The following is an 11,030-nucleotide window of genomic DNA, read 5'->3' as shown; positions in this document are numbered from 1 at the left end:
TGAACAAGTTTTTTTTTTTCTAAATATTTATTTATTTTTTTATTTTATGTGTTTGAGTGTTTGCTTGAATATGTGTGTGTGTGCATTCATTCTATGCATCCCAGATACTCAGGGAGGCCAGAAGACAGTATTGGATCCACTGAAACTGGAGTAAGAGATGGATGGATGCTGTTATGTGGGTGAAGGGAACCACACATAGGTGGTCTTGCAAGAACATTGCTTTGACCTTCTGAGTCATCTCTCCAACCCTAAGGATGTGACTTTTTAAAAAAATCATCTTATACCACAAGTGAACTAATAAAAATTAGATGAATACTAGTTTATTGGCTTAAATTATTCTGCTGGTTTAAGATGCACAATGACATTGGTATAATCTGAGAAAACCACAAGAGGTACCAGGAAATAGTTAATTTATGAAGATTTATATAGGGAGGGCCTATAAATATCAGTATATAAGAAAGAATAATTTACTAGGCATTATGGCTCATGCTTTTAACCCAAGCACTTGGGAAGCAAATGTAGAGGTAGACTGATCTCTGAGTTAAAGTCCAGCCTGGTCTACAGAGTGAGTTCCAGGACAACCAGGGCTACACAGAAAAACCCTGTTTTAAAAACAATCAAAAATGTATAATATCCAATAGTGCCATGTATAAAATGCGGAGTGAAAAATGTAAGAACAAAAATCAATGACCAGGGAAATAACTTATTTACTTATATATTTATGGAAGTCATGTGAAGCCTCATTGTATATCCCAGATTTGGCCTCAAACTCACAACTCTGCTATAACTTTTTAATTTTAGAATTATAGGTATCTACTATCTACCATGCCCAGCTGTTTCTGATATTTTAATTGAGGTTCTTTTTAGCTTTTTGTTTGTTTTTGAGACCTGGTCTCACACTGTATCTAAGATATACTGGGCTCACTCTGTAGCCCAGGCTGGCTTTGAATTCATAGTTCAACCTGCCTCTGCTTCTAAGTGACTGGATTACCAGTGTACTTCCCATTTATGCAAGACCTTATGTAGTCCAGTCTGACTTCCCATCTCTAGGTAGTCACAAATGGTATTAAATTCCTAATCTTTCTCACCAGTCCTAGAATCACAAGAGCACACAATCATCATGTACTTTGAATGAATATATTTTATTGGACAACACTTAAAATTATCTCAAGCTTTATAAAGACCCATTATTCTGACACCACCTCCTGACCCAAGTGCGGTCAGTTAGCAGTAGTTATAATCTCTATTGCTACAGTTTTAAAGTTCCATGTTCTGTTGGCTAATGAATTAAAAGTGACACATCATTGGCACCATTCTTCTCTGCCCAGTTTCTTTATTGGGGAATGAATAAAAGGTCTTGAAGATTATGAAACCTTGTTGTGAGTTCATTGTGTACAGCTTCTTGGCCCTGAGACTGGAAATGTCTTAATTCACATTTGATTTTATTCATTTGGACCAAGAACTTTGTACCTTCTTCCCAGGCTCTGTTTTTTGGACATTGTTCCTTTTCTCAGTTTTCCTCCTGAAAAGATTTTGGGAGACACTGTAGCTGAGATGATATCCAGAAGGTAACTCTTTGCCACCGGAAGAGACTTTAGACACTCCTATCTACTCAAGGCTTCTGTAACCACACCTGCTTCTCCTACAAGAATAGAAGATGTTCCATCTGGAATCCCCTTATTCACACTAAGACCAGAGTTGGTAAAAGCACAGGACTGCCCTTCCTATTATGCTACTTTCAAGGGGATTGTGGCTTCCAAGGTCCATCTACTGAGTTCATTTGTTTTTCCTAAGGATGGAGTTGTGCTGGGTAGTCAGATTGACACAAGCCAAAATCATCTGAAAGGGGGGAACTTCATTAGAGAAAATATCCAGTTCTAAGGCATTTTCTTAATTAGTAATTGATGGGCGAAGGTACTAGCCCATTGTGAGTGGAGCCATCCCTAGGCTAGTGGTCCTGGGTTCTATAAGAAAACAGCTGGACCAAACTAAGATGAACAAGCTTGTAAGCAACACCCCATCATGGTGTCTGCATTGGCTCCTGCCTCCAGGTTCCTGTCCTGTTTGAGTTTCTGTCCTGGCTTTCTTTGGTGATAGAAGTGAACCCTTTCCTCTCCACCTGCTTTTGGTCATGGTGTTTTGTTGCAGCAACAGAAACTTTGACTAAGACAGATGATTGTTGCCATTTACAGTTGGAGATATTCTAGCCTCTTATGCTGGTCTAATGGAGTGCCTTGGTGTGCATTGGTTGATGTGTGTACATTCTCCTATTTAAATCTGCTGTGTGCTCATTCCCACTTTCACTGAGCCCTGCAGAGATTCTTCCTTTCCCACAGCTTTCATGTGGTGTAGCTTTAAATACCCAAGTCTCCTGTAGGGGGTTGAGCAACCAGAGGTATTTACACACCACCTCATATGCTTGTAAGTTCTTTCAGAAGTCAGGCCTAATCTATTTGTTCTCACTCAGTACCGTGATGAAACATTCCTACCCAGTGTTGTTCATCATATCTCCTAACTTCCCAGCTTTGGCAGTGTAGACCTTTCCTCAGCCAGACTCATCAACTTGGCAAACACCAATTTTCAGTTCAGAGGTTTTGTTGTTGATGTTGGCTACTTAGTTTTAAAGATGAGCTGGGTTTGACTTTATCTTTGCAAAGGGGGAACTTTTCTAACACACTATCTAGTCCTTAGGAGTTCGGAAAAGAACTCGATTGCACAATAGGTCCAGATCCCATGGAATGGTTCTTACTCCTCTTCCCATCTCTCTTCATTTATAATTCTTGTGTTTTATATAACTTCTTTATTTTTATTTTATGCACATTGGTATTTTTGCCTGCATGCATATCTGTGTGAGAGTGTTACTGCAAATTTAACTGGCAAGTTGCATATAGATAGTGTAGATTTATCTGAGGCCATACACCATTCACTTGCCTGGTTCTTACAGTAAATAGAAAAGGGAAGCTCTGAGATAGTGGAGCACTGCATCCCAGAGCAAACAAATGCATGGAATTGCTAGTTATATAAATTATGTGTACATGGACTGGATAGATGACTTTTAGTAGTAATGATGGCTTGCTATTCTTCCAAGATACCTACATGCTTCCTAATACCCACATGGGCAGCTAAAAACCATCAATAACTTGAGCTTTAGTATGTCTGATGCCCTCTTCTGGCATTTCACACACAAGTAGCATACTTACACACACACACACACACACACACACACACACATCAATATCAATATAAGTCTTTTAAAAAGTTATGTGAACATTTTAATGACTTGTGTAGTATTGTCAATGTCTTTTAGGTGGGGAAAAAGACTTTCCTTTTCTGTCTTCTTTTTTCTTTCTTTTGAGAAAGGGTCTTTGTCATCTATCCCAGGTTGGCTTTGGAACTTGATATATAGCCAAATGTGATGGTTTGAATAAGAATTTCCCCATAGACTCAGATGTTTGAACATTTGGTACTCAGAGTTCTCTAGAGGAACAGAATTTATAGAACATATATAGAAGATTTATTAAAATGGCTTACAGCATGTGGTCCATCTAATTTAATGGCTGTCTACCAATAGAAGATTTAAAAACCCAGTAGTTGTTTAGTTCATGAGGCTGGTTATCTCAGACGCTCTTCAGTATACACCAGAATCTGGAAGAAGTAGGCTCTAATTCCAGCCAAGGAATGGGTTTCTTAAGAGAGAATGAAAGGAGGAACTTTTATTGCTCTTCTGAAATGTAAGGTACAGTATAGTTCATTACAATTCTCTTTATGGCAGGTTATCTGTGCTGTACAGCTGTATACAAATGTATTATAAGCTATCAATTCTATGCACCCCTTTAGTCCCAGTACTTAGAAGACAGCAACAGTCAGAACTTTGGGAGTTTTAGGCTAACTGGCCTGCAGAGAAAGTTTCAAGCCATCAGAGTTACAAAGTAAGACTTTGGCTCAAAGGGGTGGGGAGTTGGACTTAATCTGTTTGGATATAAAAGTTTAATAATTATGTTGTTGTTTTAGTTAGGGTTTCGGTGGCTCTCAAGACAAACCATGGCAATGGCAATTCTTAGAACAGAAAACATTTAGTTGGACCTGGATTACATTTTCAGACATTTAGTTCATTATCATCACTGCAGTAGGCTGGCATCTTGAGGAGGAGCTGAGAGTTCTATATCTAGCATGTAGAAGAAGTGAAGGAAACATACTTTCTCCAACAAGGCCACACCAATTTCAACAAGGTCATATTTAGTGTCACTCCTATGGACCTATGGGGGCCATTTTCATTCCAACTACTATAGCTGTTCTTTGGCTGTGAGGTTAATATAGCTTAGCCATTCTATGAGCTACTTGAAAATAGAGCTAATGACAACAAGATATAAAAATATCGTGTGTTATCTTGTAAAATTGCAAAATCATCTAAGAAACACAAACAAGAGAGTGAAAATCAGTTAATCAGTTACCTAAATAAAGCACTGAGGGTCATCAAGATGGTGAGTATGTGATGGTACTTGCTGTCAAGGCTGATGTGCAACTTGAATTTAATTCCTGAGGTTCAAAGATGGAAGGAACTCCTGATAATTGTCCTCCCACCTCCACACACAGGTTGTGGTATGTATGTATATCCATACACATGTAGAATAAATAAATTTATAAAGAAAATAGTTTATTGAAATTTACACTTTATATTTTCCTTGCTTTCTATTCAGATTTAGGATACCCTTGCCTAGCATTAAGAGTCACTGGTTCTACTAGTCATCTGCCATAGCTATCAAAAACCTACTCCCCTGGGGTTGACAATCCATCAGAGATGACACAAAAGTTGACAGAGGAAACAATCAAGTCCAACTTTAGACCTTAGTAAGAGAATTCTCCTGAAGTGATCAGTTTCAACCCTTTCCTAGTTTTTGGTATTTTTCTCTCTGGTTGGTCCTCTTGCATGTCTATATGGGCATTTGAAAACAGCTTACAGGGAGGAAAAAACGCAGCTCCATGTTACCCTTCCACACCCACTGATACTGGAATTCCATGTGGACTAGACTGGAGGATGAGGGAAGTCACTGACTAACTTCTGCTACCCCAGAGCAGTCTGACCAAAAGCGAAGACAGAACAGAGCAGGCTGTTAGTGCACATTGGAATTCCACAGGATTCCAGAACCATGAGATGATGGTTTAGTAACTATAACAGTGTTATCAAACACAAACATACAAAGCTTTCTTTTCCAAAATGAGTCTACAAACACAGGGATTTCCTCCCCTGGGCTGTTTCCATCGGGGAGAACTCTGATAGGAGGGAAAGTCTAAACAGTGAGTGGCAACACAGAACAAGGGCATGAAGAGTCAGCATCATGCCCTGCATGATCCTTTCCTTCCAGGGACTGACTAATTTTATGACTGCAGTGACTCATCTCCACCCCCATGCCTCAGTTTACAAAAACACACTGGTAAGATACCACCACCAAGACAAATTATAGCTTCATTGACCTCTGTCATTTGTCATGAGGCAGTCACACAAGAAACATAGCAGACAAGCTATAACCCTTTCAATCTATCATAACTTTAAAGAAGTATTTATATTTATAAAAGGTCAAAAAGACAGGTAACACCTCAGTGCTACAGGTGCCAGTGGAAAATGATTGTTATAGAGGTTGGCTTGGCAACTTACATTATGTAATCAGGTAATTATGTAATCCTGCCATTAAGCAAATGTATGCGGGAGGATCTCCTTGAGTTGGTGGCTAGCCTGAGTTTCTGAGTCCCAGGCCATCTAGGGATACAGAGTGACACCCTGTTTCAAAACAAACACAAAACTCCTAATCAATCAATAGAGAAATAAATAAAAGACAGAGATGGAAAAGGAGAAAAGGAAAGGAAAAATGAAAAAAGAATAGTGATTGTAGAATGGTAAGGGAGGACTTCCTGTGATGGACAGAAGTGACCTCAGATGTGTGACAAGCTATGGATTCTATGCCTAAAATGAGTGATTGTTGTGCTAAGCTACCTCTCAATAAAAAATGTGATTGTCCTGTGTCACTGGGAGTAAATGCATAGTCCTATCCAAGGCTTACCATGTCTGGCCCCTTGTCTCTCCTGCAACACTTTGCTGGTCTTCCTTGGTTTTCCCTGGTCTTCACTTTGCAGAAAGAAATGTGCCAAAGTCCTTCTCTTGGTATTCTGGCTGATTCTGCTGACTCATGCTGATTCGGTGGAGGGGGGCTGGGCGGGGCTTGTAGTTTCTGCTGGATAGAGGACTGCTACTGATTCATGTTTGTTGTTTACTATTGGACTGGACTGTTGGTATCCTGACACTGAAGAGTGAAATCGCTGCCAAAGAACTACTTCTAAACTGGCCTAAACCCTTTTCTTATAAACCTTCTTTTTCAGTCGTTAAACTAGAAGGGAGGTTGAAGTGTTCAAGAACCCTAAATAAAGTAGGTTTAGAGAAAAATCTAAGTCTACAGCTAGGTTTCCATTACCAGGCATGATTTACCTCTTGTTGAGTGGTTCTTAAGTCAAATTAGAGAGCTCTTGGTTACTGCCAAGATATAGGTTATGATGCCCTGTTGATCATTGATGTGGCTGGTAGGCATCAATTCTGGGCAAGACTGTCAATTGATTTTATTTTTGGAAGCTTTCAAGGTGCCATCTAGTACCATAAAATCTACTCCTCAGGGAGGGGGCTTACAGGTCAGCTCATCTCAGGGGCCCCTGGACTGTATGTCTGAAGTGTGTGGTGTTTCTACAATAAGGAACCTTTGTTGTTCTACCTGTGTTGAAAAACCAAGGGCAATATTGGTAGCCTGCAATGTTTTGGAGTCTCTTGGGCAACCCAGAGCAACTCAGAAGAGGAATTCTTATGCCAGGTATTGGAGTTTTGTAAGCTGGTCTTTGGTCTTTTGAAGGAGCAGTGTCAGTCCAGATTAGAACATTTTATTTAAATTATATATGTTTATTTATACATGAATGTACATGTATTAGTGGTTTTTGCTAATAGCATTATTCCTTATGTCTTTTTGAGACATGCTTACTGTTATTTTATCTTCTTTTGTATGTATTTCCCTCCTTTAACAAGAGACCCCCCCCATTTTCTATTTCCCTTATCAGATCCATGGTATCTTTCTGTTCTCCTCTCAATTGCTCCCCAAACTTCTGACCCTAGCAATAGTCTCTTTTTACTTACCTGATGTCTGCAGTTCCTCTAAGAAATGTATTCCCATCTCACTGCAACAGAAGGGTAATACTCAACACAACTACTAACAACAGATCCTGAAGGGTTTGTGGGGAAAAGGGAATCATTGTTCACTGTTGGTAGGATTTCAAACTCTCAAAATCAGTGTGGAGAATTCACAAAATTCTAAAAATAACCTTGGCATAGCTGCAAAGGACTGGATATCCTACCTCAGAGATACTTGCTCAGCCAGGTTCATTGTTGCTCTATTTCAATGGCTAGGAAATAAAAACAACCTAAATGTCTTTCAGCCAATATATTGATAACAAAATGTGGTTCATATCCACTATGGAATATGATTCAACTTACTAAAAAATGAAATAAGGATGGTTGTAGGTAAGTGTATTTCACTACTGATAAACCTATATCAATGGCATGTAATAACTTTTACATAAAAAGGGTTCTTTAACTTAACATGAATAATCTTCTGTAAATAGTTCAATTTCCCTGTTTCTTGGATTCATGCTGTATAATGGGTCTATTAGACTGCACAGTCCATGCCTTTCCCTTTGAAGATTACCAACCTTTGCCAAAGGTACATTTCCCAATAAATCATCATCAACATCTCGAACACTGCAAATAAAAACTTGAAGGTAGACACAAGGAATACTTTTGAGCCTGGAACTTTAAGGCTAGGGTCCCTGGAGAGAATTCTGTGTTTCTTAAGGCTATTGTATCCCATGCTTGAACAAAGAGCTTTATGACCCTGCACATAAATGTGAGGAGAACCTGACATACAGATGGGTCTATTCCAAGTACAGTCTGGTCTCCTTTGGGTAATATGTTAGAGTCCATTAGGGAAGATGACCTCAGGGTATTAAGACTGCATAAAGCATGGCAAGCCTGTACAGGTCTCTCTCATGCTCTGTTCCCCCTTAGCTCCAAAAAGACCAACTCTTGTCCTCAACTCATCCTGGGGACCTGACCAGCAGCTCTTCAAGCACTGGTTCAGTCTTTTGGATGTTTCAGTACATTTTGTACTGAAATCCTTATTAGAAGTTTCCATGTCAGCTCTCTTGAGTCACCCCCACACAGCCTAGGTTTACTGTGTGAGCAGGACATGGTCTCGGTACTCCCTGATCTTGGCTTTTCTGTCAAGATGCCTGAGGCAGTGCACCATCAAGAGGAAGAAGTGGAGACCTTTGTCTTTCAGAAAGAAATCACCCAGCTCATGTCCCTTATCATCAATACTCACTATTCATCAAACAAGAAAATTTTTCTTTGAGAATTGATCTCTAATGCTTCTGATGTTTTGGAAAAGATTTGGTTTGGGAGTCTAAGGGACCCTTCCAAGTTAGACAGAGGAGAAGAACTGAAAATTGACAACATCCTTAACCCTCAGGAGCACACACTGACTTTGGTGGACACAGACATTGGTATGACCAAGGCTGACCTCATAAATTTCTTGGAAACCATTGCTAAGTTTGGTACAAAGGAATTCCTGGAGGCTCTCCAGGCTGGTGCAGGTATCTCAATGATTGTACAGTTTAGTGTTAGATTCTATTCAGCCTCTAGTAGCAGAGAAAATGGTGGTGATCACAAAGCACAATGATGATGAGCATTATGCCTGGAAGTCTTCTGCTGGTGGATCCTTCACAGTTCATGCAAACCACAATGAGCCTATTGGCTAGGGAACCAAAGTGGTCCTTCACCTCAAAGACCAAACAGAATATTTAGAGGAGAGGAGAGACAAAGAAGTGGGGAAGAAAATCTTGCAGATCATAGTTACCAGGCTATCCCATTACCCTCTACTTGGAGAAAAGCAAGAGAAGATCACTGATGATGAGGCAGAGGACGAAAGAGCTAAGAAAGAGGAGGGAGATAAGAATGATGTGGAGAAACCTAAGATTGAAGATGTGAGGTCAAAGGAGGATGATAGCAGTAAAGATAAGAAAAAGAAAATGAATAAGATTAAGGAGAAATACATTGATCAGTAAGAGCTGAATAATACAAAGCCTATTTGGACCAGAAACCCAAATGACATCACTCAAGAGAAACATGGTGAATTCTATAAGAGCCTCATGATTGGGAAGACCACTTGGCAGTCAAGCACTTTTCTGTAGAGAGTCAGTTGGGATTCAGGATATCATTCTCCATTCCCCAGTAAGCTCCCATTGACCTATTTTAGAACAACAATAAGAAGAACATCATCAAACTGTATGTCCACCATGTATTCATCATGGATAGCTGTAATGAGCTGTTACATCAATACCTCAAGATTTATCCATGCTGTAGTTGACTCTGAGGACCTGTCCATGAATATCTCCCAAGAAATGTTCCAGCAAAGCAAAACTCTGAAGTCCTCTGCAAAATTTTGTGAATATGTGCCTTGAGCTCTTCTCTGAGTAAGATTCCACTGACCATTGCCACCTGTCTTGAGTTCCTTCACTATCATACCTTTCAGTCTGGAGATAAGATGACTTCCCTGTCAGAGTATGTGTCTCAAATGAAGGACACAGAACTTCATCTACTATATCACTGCTGAGGGCATAGAGCACCTGGCCAACTCAACTTTTTTGAAGTGTGTGCGGAAGTGGGGTGTTGAAAAGGTGTTCATGACCGAACCTATTGATAAGTACTATGTACAGCAGTTCAAGGATTTTCATGGAAAGAGCCTGATCTGAGTGACTAAGGAGGTCCTGGAGCTACAAGAGGATGAGGAAGAAAAAAAATGGAGGAGAGCAGGGTAAAGTTTGAGAATCTCTACAAGGTCATGAAGGAGATCTTGGACAAGAAGGTTGAAGAGTGGCAATCTTCAGTAGGCTTGTTTCTTCACCCTGCTGCACTGTGACAAGCATCTACAGCTGACAGCCAATATGGAGTAGACCATGAAGGCCCAGAAACTGTTAAGACAACTCTATCCTGGACTAAATAGTGGTGAAACACACCTAGAGATCAATTCTGACCTCCTCATTGTGGAGACCCTGCAGCAGAAGGCTGAACCAGACAAAAGTGACAAAGCTGTCAAGGACCTGGTGGTGCTGCTGTTTGAAATTACTCTGCTTTCCTCTAGCTTCTCATTTGAAGATCCTCAAACCCACTCCAACTGCATCTTTCACATGATCAAACTGGGCCTTCGGATTGATGAAGATGAGGTGACAGCGGAGGAGCCCAGTGCTAATGTTTCTGATGAGATTCCCTACTGGAAGGTGATGTCGATACCTGTCACTTGGAAGAAGTAGAGTAAAGGCTACTCTTGGAAGCCCATGCTCTCTGTGTAGTTTCTCTGTGGCTCCCCTAGAAACCTGACTGACCCTGACCCACCTGGCTTTCTGCTCACATCTCTTTTATCCTGTCCTTGTGCCTTAAGGCAGAAAGACCTCTTTCCACTGAATAGCAGGGTTGGGTGTGGTATATTGTGGATTTTTTTGTTTGTTTGTTTGTTTTATTTTGCTTTGAAATTAAAAGTATCTACTACTAATAATGATAATAATGTTTCTATGTTGTCATATTCAAAAAAAGTATAGATCAAAAATACTTGAAGCCTGCATCTCATAAGGATTGGCATGAGTTCAAAACCAGTCTGGGCTATAGAGCAAGACTCTCCAAAACAAAATCAAGCCAAACCAAAACATAACTATGAATAAAAACATTACCTCTATATAAAACATGGCCATTTTTGCCTTAATCCCTAAAAAAATATATAGTTCAGCATCTTTTTTAGTAGCATTTACATTGCTGATGTATTATAAGAAATGATTCCGAGTATACAAGGGATGCACATAGGTTCTATGACGTTATTATACCAACCTTATATAAGATTTTGCATATGCACTGATGCATTATCTGCAAAAGTCTTGAAACCAATTCCTGG

General features: G+C 39.8%; 1 pseudogene; it reads left to right on the top strand.

Annotated features, from left to right (window-relative positions):
* The first annotated feature begins 8,315 nt into the window (after positions 1-8,315).
* On the top strand, positions 8,316-10,403 carry LOC110302941 (annotated as a pseudogene).
* Positions 10,404-11,030: the final 627 nt, after the last annotated feature.

Source organism: Mus caroli, chromosome 1 (genome assembly GCF_900094665.2).
Source record: "Mus caroli chromosome 1, CAROLI_EIJ_v1.1, whole genome shotgun sequence".
NCBI classification, from domain to species: domain Eukaryota; kingdom Metazoa; phylum Chordata; class Mammalia; order Rodentia; family Muridae; genus Mus; species Mus caroli.
This window is presented reverse-complemented; position numbering and strand designations above follow the sequence as displayed.